General features: G+C 40.6%; 1 protein-coding gene across 13 annotated transcripts in view; it reads left to right on the top strand.

Annotated features, from left to right (window-relative positions):
- BBX (BBX high mobility group box domain containing) overlaps positions 1-17,492 on the top strand; it is a 132,020-nt gene that overhangs the window by 33,252 nt on the left and 81,276 nt on the right. Inside the window, exon 1 of one of the 13 annotated variants that reach the window (XM_057373937.1) lies at positions 245-626. The exons of the other annotated variants lie outside the window; for them this stretch is intronic. The gene's annotated coding sequence lies outside the window, so the exon portion shown is untranslated. Of the gene's footprint in view, positions 1-244; positions 627-17,492 lie in introns of those variants that run through there. 13 annotated transcript variants of the gene reach the window in all.

The following is a 17,492-nucleotide window of genomic DNA, read 5'->3' on the forward strand; positions in this document are numbered from 1 at the left end:
TCCGCCCTGCAGGACGTGCCCTTTCAAACCGGCTCACGCGTGACGGCGGGCTCGGCGCCCACGGCAGCGCTCCCGGCGGGCCGTGGCGAGCGGGGGAGCACGCAGGGCGAGCAGGGAGGCGTCCAGGGCCGCGGTGAGGCCGGGGGCGGGCGGCGGTCGGGGCCGCTTGCGCAGGGCCGGTACCTGCGCGGCGAGTGCCGCTGCGCGGGGCTGCCGCGGGCCTGTGCCCCGGCCCGGGGGGTGCTGCCGGCCGTGTCAGCCCCGCCGCTGGTATTTCAGTAATGCGGGGCCGTTCGCTCTCACTGCCAAAGCCAAGCTACGAGCAGMGAGTCTTTGCTCCACTTTTCCTCGCTCCGTGCCTCCGCTCCACCCCGTCCGTGCTCCCCGCGCCGCTGAGATCAGCTTCCTGCTTTTCGTTTACCTCGGAACAGCGCTGTTACTCCTCCCTTGAAAGAGTTATTTTCATCGGTCTGGAGCTGATTTCTGCGTGTGTCTGCGGGCTGTGTTTGTGACTGGCAGGCTGGAGAAGCGGTGTGGCGGTGGTCGCGGTGTGGCTGGAGGCAGGATGGCAGAGCGCTGCGCCGAAAACACCGCTGTGCCAGCGCTGTGACCGGGAAAGCAGCGAGGTGAGTGCCGCTTCTGCCTCGCCTGGTCCACGCAGCTGTTCCAGGAGGAACAAGAGTCRCAACCTGCCCAGGCTCAGTTCGAGCAATTATGTTGTTATGATCTCTGATTAGATGGTTTTGCTCCTACTAATGCTGTAATGGAGTGTACTCAGGAAATGAGGTGTTTTGTTGTAGCAAAGATCTGTGGTCAATGGAAGTTTATCGTTTGCAAATTTCTGGGTTTTTTTAATTGAAAAAGGTAAATAGATATGGCACAAATATGACCATAAAGGACACATAATAAAGGTAAAGTTGATTTCAGACAACTTTAAAAACCCACTCATGTTGTTTCAGAACTTYTGGATGGATTGAGTAATGCAAGAGAAGAGACTTTACAGTGGTTTAGTAATAACTGTGGATCTAGAACTGTGTTGTATTTGAGGGAGTGACATGATGTTGTAACATGGAAGTAAAATTATAGATATGAAAATCAAAGAGGAAAAAATGTTCTTTTTACAGTTACCAAGCATCCCTCAGAACGCTTTCCGCCAACCGGGTTGGTTGAGAGGAAACATGCTTGGAATTATATCTCAGTTGCAACAAATGGACAACTTCTATGGACAGGTGTCTTCTTACATTGYTGCATTGGGGTTTTTAAATTACTTKTTTTTAGGGAGTGAAGAATGTAAATACAACAGAGTCATTAATCAGTTTTCCCCTTTTTAAACAGCTGAGCACCATTCTCTATGTTTCTTCTAATGGAATTCTAAAATTGCTAATCAGTAACTGGTGGCAGGTTGTACAAATACTTTGTGTTGTAATATTCTGCTTTTGCTGTCTATTTATTACTGCCTGTTAACAGTCAGAATAATGGGACAACTTTGTTTGCTCTGCCCATGATGCCCTGAGTGCTTTTGCAGATGTCCCTTCATGAGAAGCCACTTAAAACACACCAGCCTGGCACTGGATGCTGCCACCACAGCTGCAGGGCACTGCCACAGGTCTGAGCTGCTCCCCAGGTGACAGGGGACAGAGGTAACTAATCAAAGATCTTSATCAGGATCATCTGAGGTTTGACCAGAATTGCTTTTTCTCTTGATCCAGACAAGAGTGCATGATTTGAGTAGCTGTTTTCTGTGCTGACAAGTTTAATTTATTGGTTCTTCTATAAAATGAAAGAAGTAGCGTCTTCCATTAGTTCTTACCATGAAGTTCTCCAGTAGCTTTGCTGGAAGCAGTTCTGGAGAAACAATATTTTAAAGTTGGATGCATTTTGGTGGAAATGAGCAAGCTTCAGTAAATTAGAAATTAGGGGTTCATTTCTGGTAATATTTTTTGGTTATGACTGACTTTCAGTTTTTCTTTGGTGGAAATTAGTTCTCCTTCCTTCCAATAGCCTTCTTGTACTTTAAGGGGGCTTTCAAGAAGGCTGGATAGGAACTTTTCGSAAAGGCATGTASTGATAGAACAAGGGAGCAYGGTCTTAAGCTTAAGGAGGGTAGGTTTAGATTAGGTATTAGGAAGAAATTATTTGYGGTAAGRGTGGTGAGGCACTGGAACAGGTTGCCCTGAAATGTTCCTGGAGGTGTTCAAGAGCAAATGGGATGGAACATGGTCTAGTTGAAGGTGTCCCTGCCTGTGRCAGGGCTGCTGGAGCCAGATGATCTTCAAAGTCCCTTCYAACCCCAACCATTCTGTGATTTTAGGCTTCTGTGATGCTTTCAGTTTCAGGGCAAGTAGAAGTCATAAGGGTGTTGTATTACTGGCTCATACTTAACTGCTTGCAGTTAAACAGCTTTGTACCTAAAGATGTAATGCCAAAATAAAAACAACAAACCACTTTTATGGCCTAGTCTGTGTACTCCACTTRAGTATTGGTGGAGGAGCATTGTCTAGGAAGTAGTAATAAAACTTGGAGTCATGWGTGGCTTTGCATCTTTTATATTTGGTTTCATGTGGTGGATATACTACACTGCATAGTTTTGCCTCTGTGCAATCTCTAAATTCATTGTTGCTAAATCTACTTCTTGGTRTAGACTTGTGCTCAAGAAATTAAACCTGTGTTATGTCATTACTCCAAGGGATAAAACAGTAGTTAGAGACATTTTAAGTGTTGTGAACATTTTATCAAAGTGTTAGAAAGACCAACACAAGCTTGTTTGATTCAGCATGTTGAATCTAAAGATAATTTTACATGCTCATGTTTTCACAAGAAATAGGTGGTAAATGCACTTATGCCATAGTTGTAAATATATTTCCTATGTGGGCCCAAGTATCAACCCCTATTTGCTCAAGTTGCCACCTCTTCACTTGCGTTCTGCCAGTAAAGAAACTCTGTAGCACTGAGTACCTGGGCATATTATCAAGCATTRAGCCCCACAGCTACTGGACTTCTGTCCTGTTTTACTCTGTACCTGTTTTCARCATTTCAGTTATAATTGATAGGAGGCTGCTGTAAAAAAATCCAACCTGTATTGACAAAGGGTTCTTGCCAGTAGCTCTACATTTTGTGCTTATAACTGATTTTTCTGCTTCACTGACARCTAGAGTCGAAGCATTTGCTGCTTCTCTGCCATATTTTCGCAACCTGATTTTCTCTTAACTTGAAGGAATTTGTTAATGTATTTTGGAGTCCAAAGTAGKATAGGAAGTTCTGTCTGAAAGTTGGATAATTCTTTGTTGGAGWGATACTAGAGTACTAGTAAGTGCTTTGTATTTGTAATAATGAAAAGAAAAATGAAGGGTATGGCTCCCAGAGTGTTTTTTTCTTTCACCTTCAGCAGGTGTAATGTTGACCCTATCTTCAAAATAGATAGAAGATACAGACATTATTTGAATTACAGCTCTCTAAGAAGTGGAATAAGACATTACTTGTGACAGAAGTAACAGTGAATCACCATATTTAAATGGCAGCACTACTACTGCAAGAAACAGTCCAAGCGTCAGACACTTTCATCTCACCTCATGGGGCCACTGTAGTGTTTTTGTTGTATAATGAACTGGACTGAAGAAATTATCATAACTAAAATTAATGGTTTATATTAGCTTAACTATTTCTGCCTAAAGATAGAACTGACCACTACTGAGTGGATCAGCTAATGTATTGTGAATCAGAGTTAAGAACTGAACAGCTCTGTTGCCCCCTAAAAAGGGGTCCAGGACTGGGTAGTCGAAGCAGAACCAGGGGCCAGAGCTTATTTTGGCTTTAGAGCTGGCCTGTTCTTACTGCCTGTCAAGCTCCAGCCTTAAGGGCAGGCTAAGTAAAGTGCTGGAGGAGGAGGATGTATCTCCACAAATAGAGTGCTACTGCCTATTTCTTCTAATAGGGGCTTACATGTATCTTTCAAACATGGTTTTGCAGTCTGGACAGGTTCCAGAGCAGATAGCATCAGTTAGTTACTGAAGATAACACGTCTAAATTGTGATGTTGCTTYTATCTTCCTCCTGTGATCCTTTCTGAGGTAGATCCCCTTTCCTTGCATAGCTTGCTTTCACAGGACTTCGCACAGCATGCTACATTGCAGGCTGTTCTTAAAAGTTGTGTGTACCAACACAGTGAATGTGTTGGTAGGTGATTTTCTCAAGGTAGCTCTGTCTTGATGCAGAATGCCGGTTTACTACAGATTCAAGGTGCCAGTTCAATTTTTTAAGTCTGGAGTTGGTGCTGTAAAGTGTTAATKCGATCAATTTGATTTTTGCTAGTGRTGGCCTACCTGAAAAAAGAGAGGATAGCTTTTCCTCCAGTGGCCTGTAAGAAAAGTACATTTCTCTGGCCAGTATTCTAATATTCTTTTGTTTGTTTTTTACATAACAGGGTGATTGTAGCTGCTTGGGGTGTGATTTGTAGAGTTCAGGAAGTCTTTGTTAGTGGTTTTCAAGCTTTAGTCGTGTGTCAGACGCTGGCAAAACACAGCCCCAGTATTGGAAAGTCAAATGTTACATCCCAAAGTAAAGTTCTTGTTCTGAGATTTGCTAATGTAGACCWGTGCATTTTGTTTGGGGCCTTTTTACCTTCTCTGAGACTTTGTGTGAGTACAGAAATCCATGCTAGTAGATTCTGATAATGGTTAAAAGGATCAGTGTTTACTTTGCTTGGAAATTGCTCAGATGGTAGCGTTAAGAGTTGRAAATACCATCTCTGCTCCTTCCTGTGCCCTGTGAAATTAAACTGAAAACCATATAAAAATGTGGCACATTGAGGCTTCAGATTTTTGACTAATATTTTAGAATACCTTAAGCTAAAAAACTATACTGTTTATTGAAACTGTATAGAAACCAAAAGTTGTATTTGTCAGAGAGTAACAAGAGGAATGATAGTTTCAGGATGAGAAAGAAATGTATCTGAATTCCTCTCAAGCTTGCACAGTTTTTATAAAGCTGAAAGGGCTGAAAGAACTACATGAAAATGCAAACATGAAAAAAATCATAAAATTAGCAACTTGGTTTTTTTGTATGTTTCTTTTGGAGAGAAAAATAAGATTCTCTCTTTTTGCTGTAAATGCAGAAGCTGCTTATTAGRAGTAAACCACAAAAATAATACTTTCTTTGGTCACCAAGTTATGGCACAATACAAGGGACCTTGTATATACAATAATCCCTCGAGAACTGGTGCAGGAGGACCATGACCAGGGCTCTCTAAGTCCACAGCTTCTGCTGGTGAGGACACAGRGGTGCTGCACCTCTTGCAGCACCTTCTCACAGTGCTGTGTGCATCCTCCTCATGGATGTGGTGTAATTGCAGCAGCATTCTCCGTGGGCTTCTGCGTGGGATGATGCTGCGAGAGCCTCTCTGGGAAGCACCTTCACAGCAGCGGATGGAATTTGCAGGGAGCTGAGCTCKTATGCTGCTTTGGGACAGTCTTCCCTGACAGCCAGCTAGCCTGAGTTGAAATCCTGGCAGCATCTGAGATTCTTCAGATATGAAACTTGAGTATGGAAGAGCATGCTTTTTGTAATGCTTTACAGGGTTCTTCTTTTTTCMAAAACAGCCACAGAAGGTGCTGCCAGAAAAACCTGTGCATCTTAACTGAAGATGAGCAGGATCTGCTGCAGGGAAAAGCTATTCAAAATGTATCCTTCCCTTTTTATTTGTTAGATCCCTTTTTATTATATCAGGAGGCTAAAATACTTTCAAATTAAAAGAATATCTTTATGCAGATGGTCAAACAATGTTTTTTCCAGACTAATTCAAAAGTAAAACTGTCTGTAGGAGAAGTGAAGATAATTTGAGTTTTCCTGTTGCCAGCTAGCTACAAGAATGTATGTGTTTTACTGTAATTTTAAATTTAAAGAAATGTAGCTATAAGCACTCCATACTTGACTAAATTATTTTCTTTTTGTAACTGATGCTGCCCCTTGAAGCTTGTTAMTTTATGGAGTAAGTTGGAAGTAACAATCGTGTGTAAACACGTGGAAGTTTTTTTGAGTAAAGATGCACGCGAATTCCATATGGCCTTATTTGTCCATTGGCAAAATCTCAGTAAGCAGAATTTTGATGGAACTCACTCAAGATGCAGGTTCTTGCTAGTGAGGAGCAGTAAAGAGTTACTAGATTTTGAGGTATTTCCTTCTCCCTTCAAGGCTCCAATAAGGCAGGCAGCTACGCAGGCCCTGTTTGAAAAAAATGTCTTAGATATATTCTAACAGCACAACTGAGGCCTTCCTGTAACAGTGTTCATGGTTCATTCAAAATGAGCCCAGGAATAAGACTCTGRTAGAGCTTTGCTGAATTAGATGCTGGGCTTTCACTGAATGTMTGACTTGAGTCCCAGCTCTGTGAATGCTGACTCTTCACCTGGAAATGTTTGCTGCAGGTACTGATATTTGCTTTCTGGTGGACGTCAAGTGAGATGAGGAGTCCAAATTGATGTGTTGAAGTAGTGGTTAGGCAGAGGAAAAATAGGTACTTTCCGCATGAGTTTTCATAAGAAGTGAATATATTTAAATATTATCATCAATTTACGCTGTTGCTTGTGACTAAATTTTCTGCAGTATGAGTTGACAAATGTACATAAAAGCAGATAAATCCTTTGCTCTTGGCATTTCTAAGAGATATTTTAGCTTGTCCTGCAGGTCCTTGGAGAAAGTTAATCTCCAGTTGCCTGATAACTCTTTAGCACATTTCTGCTGAGTGATTAAGGTGCAAGTGGAGGCTGTGGAGATGCTTAGGCTTCAGTCAGCAGTGTGTTTAAAGTGGTCAGCCTCCTTGATTTATACCTAGAAATAATTTGTTCTTGAACGTTGTGCCATGTCTTGAAGGTGGTTAAGGAACATCATGTGCTCCCTTTGTCAAATTTGGTGGGTAGCAAAGTTCCCAGGTAGCCTGTGGTAAGACCTCTAGAAAAGACAAATTATCAAAAGGTTAGTATGCCAACCCTGGTATCTGCATCACTGACAATGTACATGCTTTGTACAAAGTACCATGCTTTGGCTAATCTGTGTATTAAGAAGTAGTAGAAGGTTCAGAAGGAGCTTCCCATTTTAATTTTAATGTGCAGAAGGAGATGTTTAAAGAATGGCTGTGATATTTTGCAATTTCTTGTGTTTTTAAGTCTGCCACTATTTTTCTGTATGGCAGGTTTGCAAAACAGGGCTACTTTGTGGAGTTCACTTTTCTGCAGGTACATGCAAAATAAAAGTTTGTATAGGTACCTACATGTGTAAACATATGTATGAGTATGCATGAATATGTATGTAATAGAAAAAGCATGTGCATCTTTGCTGTAATAACAGGACAGCACAAGCTTTGTGGCTATTCCTGGTCCTCATTCMCTCCTGCAGTTCACTGAAAACATGGTGTGAGACAGGGCAGTGTGACTTAGCCTAAAAGAGAACACATGAGTAGACTTCTGCTGCTGTCTGCTACTCATTTCATCAGTGTCATTTTTTGACATGTTGTTTTAGACCAGTAGTGAACCCACTCTTTGACTGCTCTTACTGAAGAGTATCTTATAAAATATGTAGGTAAAGAAATAAAATTGGAGTGAGTTACATTTGTGTCTAAATAAAGATTTAAATAAAGTCAGTGTTAAAGTCTTGAGAGTGGCCTTATCTTTCACTTAATTCTGGCCAGTTAAGGCTGCAAAATATCGATATTATTTTTATTCACAATACAAATTATATCTGTTTAAGAGCTAGAAAAGTAGACTTGGGGAATGCCTGTACAAACCTGAGTGCTGCAGAAATATTTTCTCACTTCCAGCCACCTCTGTGACTGGACTCCTGAGTAGTGAGTAGCAAGAAACAGCTCTTGGTGATTTACTGATCTAAAAGGATAAGGTGTCCCCCATCTTGGAGAAATAAAGGTGATTTAGAGTCAGTCTTTTTGTAGGTCCTCTGCATGGGATAGATCTGACCAACAACTATTAGACATATGAAGCAAGGTCCTGGGGAGGTATTGCCTGCTGGGATCAGAGGGTAGCTGAGCTGAACACTAGCACTAAACATCACTTAGCTGCTGCTCATGCCTCACAATTTTGAAGGAATCTTCTCTGTTTAATTCTGATATTAACATTTGCAAGGATCATTTTTCATTCACRCCTTGGTATAGTTGTGGTACCACTGTTTTCCGTCTTCAGCTACAGCTTGAAATAGGTTGGAGCTCCTTAACCATACCAGAATGATAATTTCAACTTCTATAGCATTTTTCACTTGCATTACCCAAATGATAAATAGAATTGATGGAAAAAGTTAGGTGACACCTTTGTGATTGAGGTTGTTGAGGCAGGTAGAAKCTCTGAATCACAGGGAGGTTAAGAATGGATTTAAGGAAGTCTTTTGGCTTCCTTGAAAGGTTTGGAGAACCTRTAGTTTCTTTCTTTGGGGGTGTGGAGGGGAAGCTGCTGCGGCTGGGGTTAAGTTATGAGATGTTAAACCACATGGTGGGGTGTAAGGGGTATGTTACGAAATGGTGTGGGGGAGTTACGTGTGTGTGTGTGTGATGATTAACACCTGATAGTCACTGTATTAGATTCACCTCTGATCTAATCTCAGTGCAAACATTTAAAAAGAAAATATGTAAGCAGCAATCTCTACCCTGTGAAGGAAGAGTAGCAACATGTTTTCCCAGAGTCTGGCATTAGTGTGACATTTCCAGGAACAAAAAAGAACTCAGGACAATCTTGCCTAAGGTGTGTCCAGGTGCCCACAGTTCAGTCACTCAACAAGTAATGCAAATTAAAACAGAGTAAAAGAACTGATCTGAGTTTATTTTAAAAGTAAGGTGTTGATGTGAAACAGCAGTACCGATTTTTCGCTTTCTTACATAGTTGAAATGGTCATTCATTTGAAAAGCGAATATTTTACGTTTTCATATAAAATTATACTACCTTAAATTTCTGGAGCTTACCTGGCTGGAGGGGTTGAACAGAGAACTGACAGCACGTTACAATTGTTTATGAAGCTTAGTAAGATTTTAATAGATGTTAATGCTGTTTATCAAAGTGTTATTTTAACTCTGCTTCAAATACCTGTTTAACATATTATGGTTCTTTCTTTTGCATGTTATTAAGTAGATGGTTCTTCCATGACTGAGAGACTTACTTAAGTACCCAGGTAGTTTGTCCAAACCTCCACAGCGAGTTTGTGGTAGAGGAGGATTGTGGACCAAGGAAGATCCATCCTTTGGCCTTCCATTCTGCTGCTTAGCAATTTAATCYRTGTGWYTTGAACTGATGCTTCCCACRGGTAGCAGCATTACTCGGGAAGGGYTTGCCCACCCCTGAAGAGGAACAGGCAGCTGCATAAGGATTAAAACAACACAGGCTTCTCCCAAGCATGTTTAAGAAGGAGAGAACTTGCTTTTGGCCTTCACGTGGGCTGGAAGTGGGAAACTAATGTCCAGGGCATGCTAAGGAACATGAACAGGGATCATCATGAATGGGGCTGGAAGGACCGTGTCACAGTTCAGATACTGGACCTGCAGTGGACTCTTGTCAGCCCTGTGTGTGCTTTAAGGGGTCAAAACCTTTGCCTTGCCCTGGCAGCTGGACTGCAGTATCTGGTGAGGCTGCAGGAATTATCTGTGGCCACTAGATGACTCCTTCAGCCTGCTGGTGGRTAAACTCAGAGCTGAAAATACTCTGAAGAGCTGGTGCAGGAAGGAGGGGCTGTTCTGGGTCTGTTCTGAGAGCTGAACCAAATTAAATGGGTTATGTCTCCCAGCTGATGGAAGTGTTATTGTTTTGAGTTGAAGTAGTTCGGGTAATAAAACTCTATGAATCACTAATTTGTGATGTTTATTGATATGTAGGTAAGTTTGCATTTTCCAAAGCAAGGTCCTAACCTCCATRAGGTCAGGCTGGATTCACTGAGGCAGTGAAGATTGGAGGAGTTAATTCTACAGGTTGTATGATTTGTTGACTGGACTACCAGTGACACTGGGATTTATGTCAGGCTCTGGCTCTTACTTTGCCAGCTTTCATGAAAAGAAAACTCACTGARAAACCACCCAAAGCAGCAGCAACGTAATGCTATCTTTGCCTCTCTACATCTTGTAGATGGGCAGATGAATCCTGTTAGGCTGGGAAAAAATGTAAATAGGCTCTACTTAAGTTAAGGCCCAGACAAAATTCTCACAAACTAGCTACAAAATTCATTGCCTGTATGGAGAATCCAGTCACATTATGATGCTCAGGATTAAATAATCTTCCTGTCATTTAGAGATAGTCCAGAAAATSCTTTAGTTTCATAAACATGTATCTGCCAATGTCTGTGCTAAGCATGTAGCCCCTTAATCAAAGTAATTAGGTGATAAGGTGGTTCAGATGTTGTTCCGTGTGTTTCTTCACATCCGTTTTTATTTTGGAGATGTAATAATGAATCATTAGTGAATCATTAAAGGTGACCAGTTCCTGGTGCAAGGTATGTGCTGGGTAAAACAATAGTACCCATAGCTGATTTTTTAAACCTCAAAATTGCTTTTGTAAATCAAGAATCCTACAGCAATGAGACTTGGCCCTGAATGATGGTTTGATCTGTGAAGACTTTATTTTATTCTTTGAAGCTGTGAAGTTAGAGTGCTTCAATGTTCTTGGTAAACATAGTCCTAGTCTTGTTTTTAGACTTAGTGCGCAGTAAGATTGTCATGTTTGGAAGTTGTCTGCAGCTAAAGTTTTCCATTTTCTCTCCTAAATACATAAGACCTGTTGGTGGGTCCAAAGCTATTCTGAATTGGATTCTAGAAATGCAGTTGTGGATTGAGTCTTTACAAGCCAGGACTAGAATTTTCTTGGCCCAAACTGTGTCTCTTTTGGCGGTTATGTTTGCCCAGTGATGTATTGGGGTTTAGATCTTTGTATGTGTCACAAAGATACGATATAAAAGCAGCTGTTGTATGAGATTTTCGTTACTTTCTATTTATGCATGTAGGATATGTATGGGGTACAATTCTTTATATGAATAAATGCAAGCATCACTTGTCTCTTGCTTTCCAAATATGCATATCCTGACATATGCACAGGCATCCTTCCCTTTTTCCTACCTTGTTTTCTGCCCAAGACCCCATTTTTGAGATTGTATATTTAAAAGGTGTGATACAGCAAATTTGTATTGGTCTAAAGGGAAACTGCATCACCTTAATTTAGTCTAATAATATGTAAATAAGATACGACAGTTGATGAGGAGAAATGTTAAGAAAAAGAAACTGTTTTTTGGCATTTACTTAAATCATTTCCATCTGTCTTATTGCTGTGTCATTATTTTGTTACGCTAAGTGTTCTGTTTRAATTACTTTCTGAGGCTTCAGTGTTTTAATCTGTTTACTTAAAAGCTGTAGTTCCGAGGACATGCCTTGCTTGATTTAATTGAAAGGTTAAGGAGGAGGGTTCAGGGGCAAGGCCAGGAGYAAAGTTAATGGCCATCTATTTAAACATACTTGTTTGGGGCATATTCAGTGTGTGGATCTCTTACGTGCTGCAAGAGAAATAAAATTGTGCTGCACAACATTAATATCATGCTAATAACACGTAAAGAAAAAAATTTTAAAAAAGAATACCTAACCATATAGTTCCCATTAGGTTCTCTTTCTGAAAAGTGTTTTATTGTTGGATTTATGCTTTTGCTGCTGSTGTCAGTGATGGTTGTAGATATGAATAGAAGGCAGGGTGTAGCATGGATCGAAGTGGGGTGAATGAGCTGAATTGGAAATTTACCGTGCTTGAGCTAAGCTGGCAGTGAAAATGACATCAGTGGCTTAATTTTATTTAGGGCTGTGTAAAGGGAGCGGTGTTCATGTGTGTGCATGTGTGTGAATCCTATTTCACCCAGCCTCTGCTTTGTCCCTTTTCTTGTTCTCCTGAGCCCCGAGTGTCGTGCTGGGATRTACAGGTTATCAGTTCCGAGGGCATCTGGCATTTCAGGAATTAGCRGGGCTGCTGCAGCAGTTGGGAGCACCAAGGAATGGTGGCATATTTTATGTTCAGTCTCCTGAAGTGGCTGAACTGAGTCAAGCAGCAGGGAAAAGGCTGAACGAGGCACTGTTCTCCCTGCAGAACGCTTGGTGTGCCTGCCTGCCTTCATGCTTTGTTCACTGGCTGTCATCTGGCGATGGAATAGCCAGTCYCTTTGATATTTCATTGTCCCAGTCAGTTTTCAGAACGGGTAATAGGGATACCTCATAATGTTACTTCTTCTTGTAGAAAGAGCCTGGGAAGGGAGTACTGAGAATGGTCAGGCAGGGACAGATAACGAGTGTTGCACTGTGTTTATTTAGGGAAGGAACAAAAAAGCAAACAGAAATGCAAAACAAACTCAGAGTCTGAGAAACTTCTGAATGAAGAGGAGAGTTTTGTTTCAATTTTCCTTAARCAAGTTACAGCATTTAGGATTAAGAAAGAAAGCTTCAAATATTTCTTACCACTCCTAGCAGTTTTCACCTCAAATATAAGCATTTGATTATGAAGCAAGACTTAATTGGTAGTTTGAAATCCTTGAGGACTGTTTGTAGAAAGATTGTCTTTTTCATTCATGCATTAAATTACATAAATGTAAACRGAATGTTTCTTTAAACAAGAGCTCCTAAAACTTTTAATTTGTCCTGCAACACCCCGGGATATTTTCATACCCTAACATTTTATTTTGCAGGGTTTTATACCTGTATTGTCATCATCTGAAGCACAGGGAACATTGCACTAGTGGTCTCATGAAGTTTCTGTCACCTGGAGTCTTTCCCAGAGTCAGTTTTAGAAGTCAGGTTTCATTTCCCAGTGCCAATATTGACACAGKTCTGATTCGGGTGTATTTAGTGTTTGCTCTGAAGAGGGTATGTTCTTTGATGTGCATCCAGAAAATTGTTTTGGTGTGGGTGGGATTTCTATTGTACATTGGCACCAGGGTTCCCTCTCGGATTAGACTTCCTCATCCTCCCAAAGCTGCTTTGAGAAGAATGCTTTTTGTACTGCTGAGAATTGGATTTGGCGTAAAAGCCTGTTCCAGTGCGTTGTGTTCCAACTGCGCAGGCCACCCGATGGTGCACAAGGATCCTCCCCAGCCATGGTGACCCAACTCCTGCCATCTGCCTTACCCTTCCTGACTTTCAGAACAGGGAAAAGACTGCTGAAATGCTTAAACAGSAGTTGTTAATACTAATACTTCATTTTAGGATGATATTTGGTGCTAATTTTACTGGTTTATTKGGAATCCTCTGAAGTTGTAATCTCAGTCTGTCTCCTTTCYAATACTGTAATTCCAGGTTTGCAACTAAACAATCTATTTATGGGTTGTGCTTGTGCATCATCCTAGGTAAGATGACACATCATTTTTTGCATGTGGATTAAGGAGAAAGAATCTGTGTTTATTTAATAAGGCTTGGTTCCCTAACTGATTTGTGGCAGAACCTCAACATGTGGTGGTACTAGAGACCTAAAAGTAACACCTTACACTGTCCAAGCTGGCAGCCAGGAGTCCTTCTAGAGCAGCTGGAAGCTGTAGATCAARTCTCCAAAGAGATGGACTGTTTGTGGCTGAGCTTTTCCAGCATGAGATGGGCAGATCCTGTGTGAAAGTGGGATGGTAACTAGTGGAAGCTCTTTCTGGATTTCTGAAGTGTTACTGTTATTCCCTCTCAGTTGTAAASAAGCAGCAAATCAGACTTCTAATACCGTGCTAGACATTTATTTGTTTGTAATAGCCCTTACATCCAGGTGATTCATGGGTTGTCTCTGCTTATTTTGTGGTATATTTCTGCAGCTTTAATTTGGTATTGCTTTAATTTGGTAGAGATCTGTAGCACCTCAGTTCGCAATAGACTACAGAGTAAGATCCATAGGTGTGATTGCACAAACCTGTTAAGTACTTTTGATTAAAAATGAAACAAAAAGACCAACCCAAAACTGAAAAACATTAGGATCACTAAACCAACTCCCCCTCCCAAAAAAACTCCAAACAGCCCTCGATTGAATATGCATAATTTTGTGTATACAACTATTTTCCAATCATCCTTGATTTCTCCTGTTGACTAGCTGTATTGCTAGAATGGGCAAAAAATACTGAAGATTGTATTGTCCTTGTATTACTGGTTTTTTTCACAATTCCTGAATACTGCTGCAAATGCTTCAAAATACGGTAACAATACATTCATTATTATGTAAGAACCAACTCAATTACATTTATACTAAGCTGTAGACTTAAAGTGTGCTCTTACTTTGTCTAATAAACATGTGCATGCACTGATCAGGCATAGTAAGGGAATCCAGATAGAAAGTTGAACAGCTGTCTTGATGTTGTCCTATGCTGGTGTGTAGGCACAAGGACTGAAACTGGGGTTTGGAGTATATTTGTCCAGATAGCACGTAAATGAGCAGTCCCATATTCAATTATCCCTTTTCCAGATAAAATTTTATTTTAAATTGTCATTTTTATAGTAAAAAGTTTAAATAATAAAAATACATTTGTGTCGTCTTTTCCCGCCTCCACAAAAGCTGTTTTAGTTGAGCATTCTGATAAGGTCTGTAACTCCATGATTACATAGCACTGGGGAATGAAGGAAAATATCATGCTGTTCAGCAAATACGGTCTACAAATACAGGTTAATGGTTAACTACATTTAAGTYTGGAAATGATTGTATATTAATTAASTTAATTATGAGATAATACAAGCACATTGCCATTGCAGTGTGCTCGGAACACACTGTGACTTCAAAGTGTGTTTTAGGAAAAAGAATTTGGGTATTACCACATCATTTTAAGAGAGAAATACCATTCTTCACTACAAAATCACCAAAGAACCTTCACAGTCCTTCCTGGTGTTAAGATGCAGGCTTGTGTTCTTCAGTGGGTATTTCATAAATGTATCACTAAAGAAAAATTAATCAATTTCCATTTGAACTGCAGTGATAACAACATGCCAAGCTGTGCTGTTTGCTGCCTGTGATTGCCCCATAGAGCAAAGGTAGTTTCTCCTGATGGATTTTTGGAACCACATTGAAACTTGTCCCTGTTAGAGTTGCCTTTAGGCAACTCCTAGCATGTTATGTGTTGGCTTCTGTATATCTCCTGGCTGCATACCAAGATGTGATATTTAAGAGTGTGCTGCGTTCCCCTCTGACTCTACTCCTCTGGGGCAGCCTCTGTGAAACCAGGATTTTTATAACCAGTTTTCCCTTACTTTTTGCCCTTAATCAGAGGCTGTGACAGAAAAAAATGTTTGCTTTTCAGATTTTTTTTAAGACAAAATTAATCTGTTCTTCATTCCATGGTCTTTATCCCCTTTACAATACTACTACTGCTAACACTTACTATTCTTGGCTTGCACTTTTTGCTGAAAGTCAGATTTTAGAAAAACATGTCAGCTTGTATGACAAGGGATTTGTGTGCAACCCGTCTCACCAAAGTTTCACAAGGTCAGCAGGAGTGCTGCAGCAAGTGGGAGCTCAGAGRCCACAGCTCTTAAGTTTTGATCTTGAGAATATTTACATGGAGGCATAACTTCTCCAAAGGTCCCTTCTTTGACCACAGGGATGATTTATGTATTTGAAATGGAGCCTAAATATTAGCACTGATGAGTTGTTGATGACAGGAGGGGGAGGCAGGGTGTAAATGCACTGCTCTGAAGGGTGGCATTCGCTTTCCTTCCCCCAGGCTGTCCACTGCCCATCTTGGTGCTCTGTCCAGGTACTGCTGCATAAGGATGGGCATCTTCTGGGGTCCACTGGCGTGTTTGGCAGCCCTTGGAATTTCTCAGGAACTGTAGCCCTCTTTACTTGCTCACAGGTACTGAAGGACAGGTTTTAGGAAACAGCATCCCATCCTAAGTAGCTTGACTCTATTTCAGAGTAAAAGCAACTTCTCTGAAGCTCTTCATAAAAAAGCAATAATTACTGAAACCACTGTCAGGGTCATGACCAGCTGCTGCATCACTCTCCCAAGGCAGTTATGATTATCCTATTTTCTTTAATATGCTGGAGATGCTTACAGTGTTGGAACTCATGCTGAGGAARAGGTGCAGGGCTGATGGATGATAGTGCTTGAGTTGGTCTGTGTGTGATATTATTGATGGAGGAGAAAACAGCACTGTGCTTCAGCCCTTTCAAGTGGCTTTGGTTTTCTGTCAGCGTTGCAGTTAATAATGTTTAAAAAACAGCTCTGTGGTATCTGTAAATGCCTTTTATGAGTAGGGGATAAATACTTACATAGATGCTTTCAGTTACCACATATTAATATAAATAGTTGTACCTCTGAGTGATTGCACAAAGCATTTAGGCACCTAAGCAGTACTTCCTAAAAAAAAAGTGGATTTTTTTCATCCTTTGTAAGTTCAATTTGTTTTCAAGTGATTTGTAACTGGTGAAACTAACTAATTTTGAGTACCTAAGCAATTAATCTTTTGCCTAATAAATGGCTACTCTGCAGTGAATTTAAAGCTGGTTTCTGCTGTACAGTACAGAAGCAAATATATGACTTGACACTGATAATAATCCCTASCTGACACCTAATGCTCCTTATTGCTGCATTACTACAACTATTCACAGGATAGTTAATAAGTGGTGTTCTCTGTTTTTCAGAAAGCTGGAATAGGATGGATGTCCTGCATTTCCARTTAGATAGATAWTGGAGTAGAACCMTTTCAACACCTCCAGTGCTGTGTTCTTACATGGCCTCTCAATTTCTACAGGAAAAGTTATATGACCTACAGCTCTAAACATAACAAGCTTCCCTAATTATAAATAATTTCATTTATTTGGGAAAGACTGTGAAGTGGTGCTTGTTGATAGCCACACTTCCTTAAGGATTCGTGTGTAGGAAGATTTTCCTCTGTCTTTGTGAAAGAGTGGGGATTGTCACTGACCAGCATCTAAACAGATCAATTTTCATAAATCTAAATGGGAAAAGTTTTTGGGACAGCCATGAGACCCTATGTAGGCATATGGGTTACCTGTCTTCATTTTATTTTCTTGCAAAGAAGGTAGCAAAGTGCTACCTGATCTCCAGTAAGATGATGCTCCCATCCCAGCACACTTCCTTCTTACTGCACCCAAATTTATGTGAGGGCTGCCTTGTAAGTTGAGCTTCTRTCTCTTTTGCATCATTTCCATGAACCTGAAGAGGAAGGCTAGGAATGAAAATATAAGTGAAGGCACACTCGGATGAAAATTATCAAAGATCACAAAGCATCACAAATCTATACCTTTATAGCAAGTTTATGTWATCTGTAAACCTTGTTATCATAGTATAGTTTTAATGTTGTGTTCCTGAGATGAAACAACAAAACCAACTAGGATTGTTTTTACCCTAAACCTGCCAACCCCCCTCCCCCCTTGTTTTAAAACTCTTGTAAGCCTGATTTTTAAATACTTAGGAAGATTTTGAAAGACTCTGTGGTCTTGCAGTCATACCTAGTATATCTTTAATTTCCTGAATTTATATGCAGTGCTTCCCATTTTGAAACAAAAT

This window comes from Malurus melanocephalus, unplaced genomic scaffold (genome assembly GCF_030028575.1).
Source record: "Malurus melanocephalus ecotype Western Australia unplaced genomic scaffold, MMel_1.1 scaffold_210, whole genome shotgun sequence".
In the NCBI taxonomy this organism is placed as follows: domain Eukaryota; kingdom Metazoa; phylum Chordata; class Aves; order Passeriformes; family Maluridae; genus Malurus; species Malurus melanocephalus.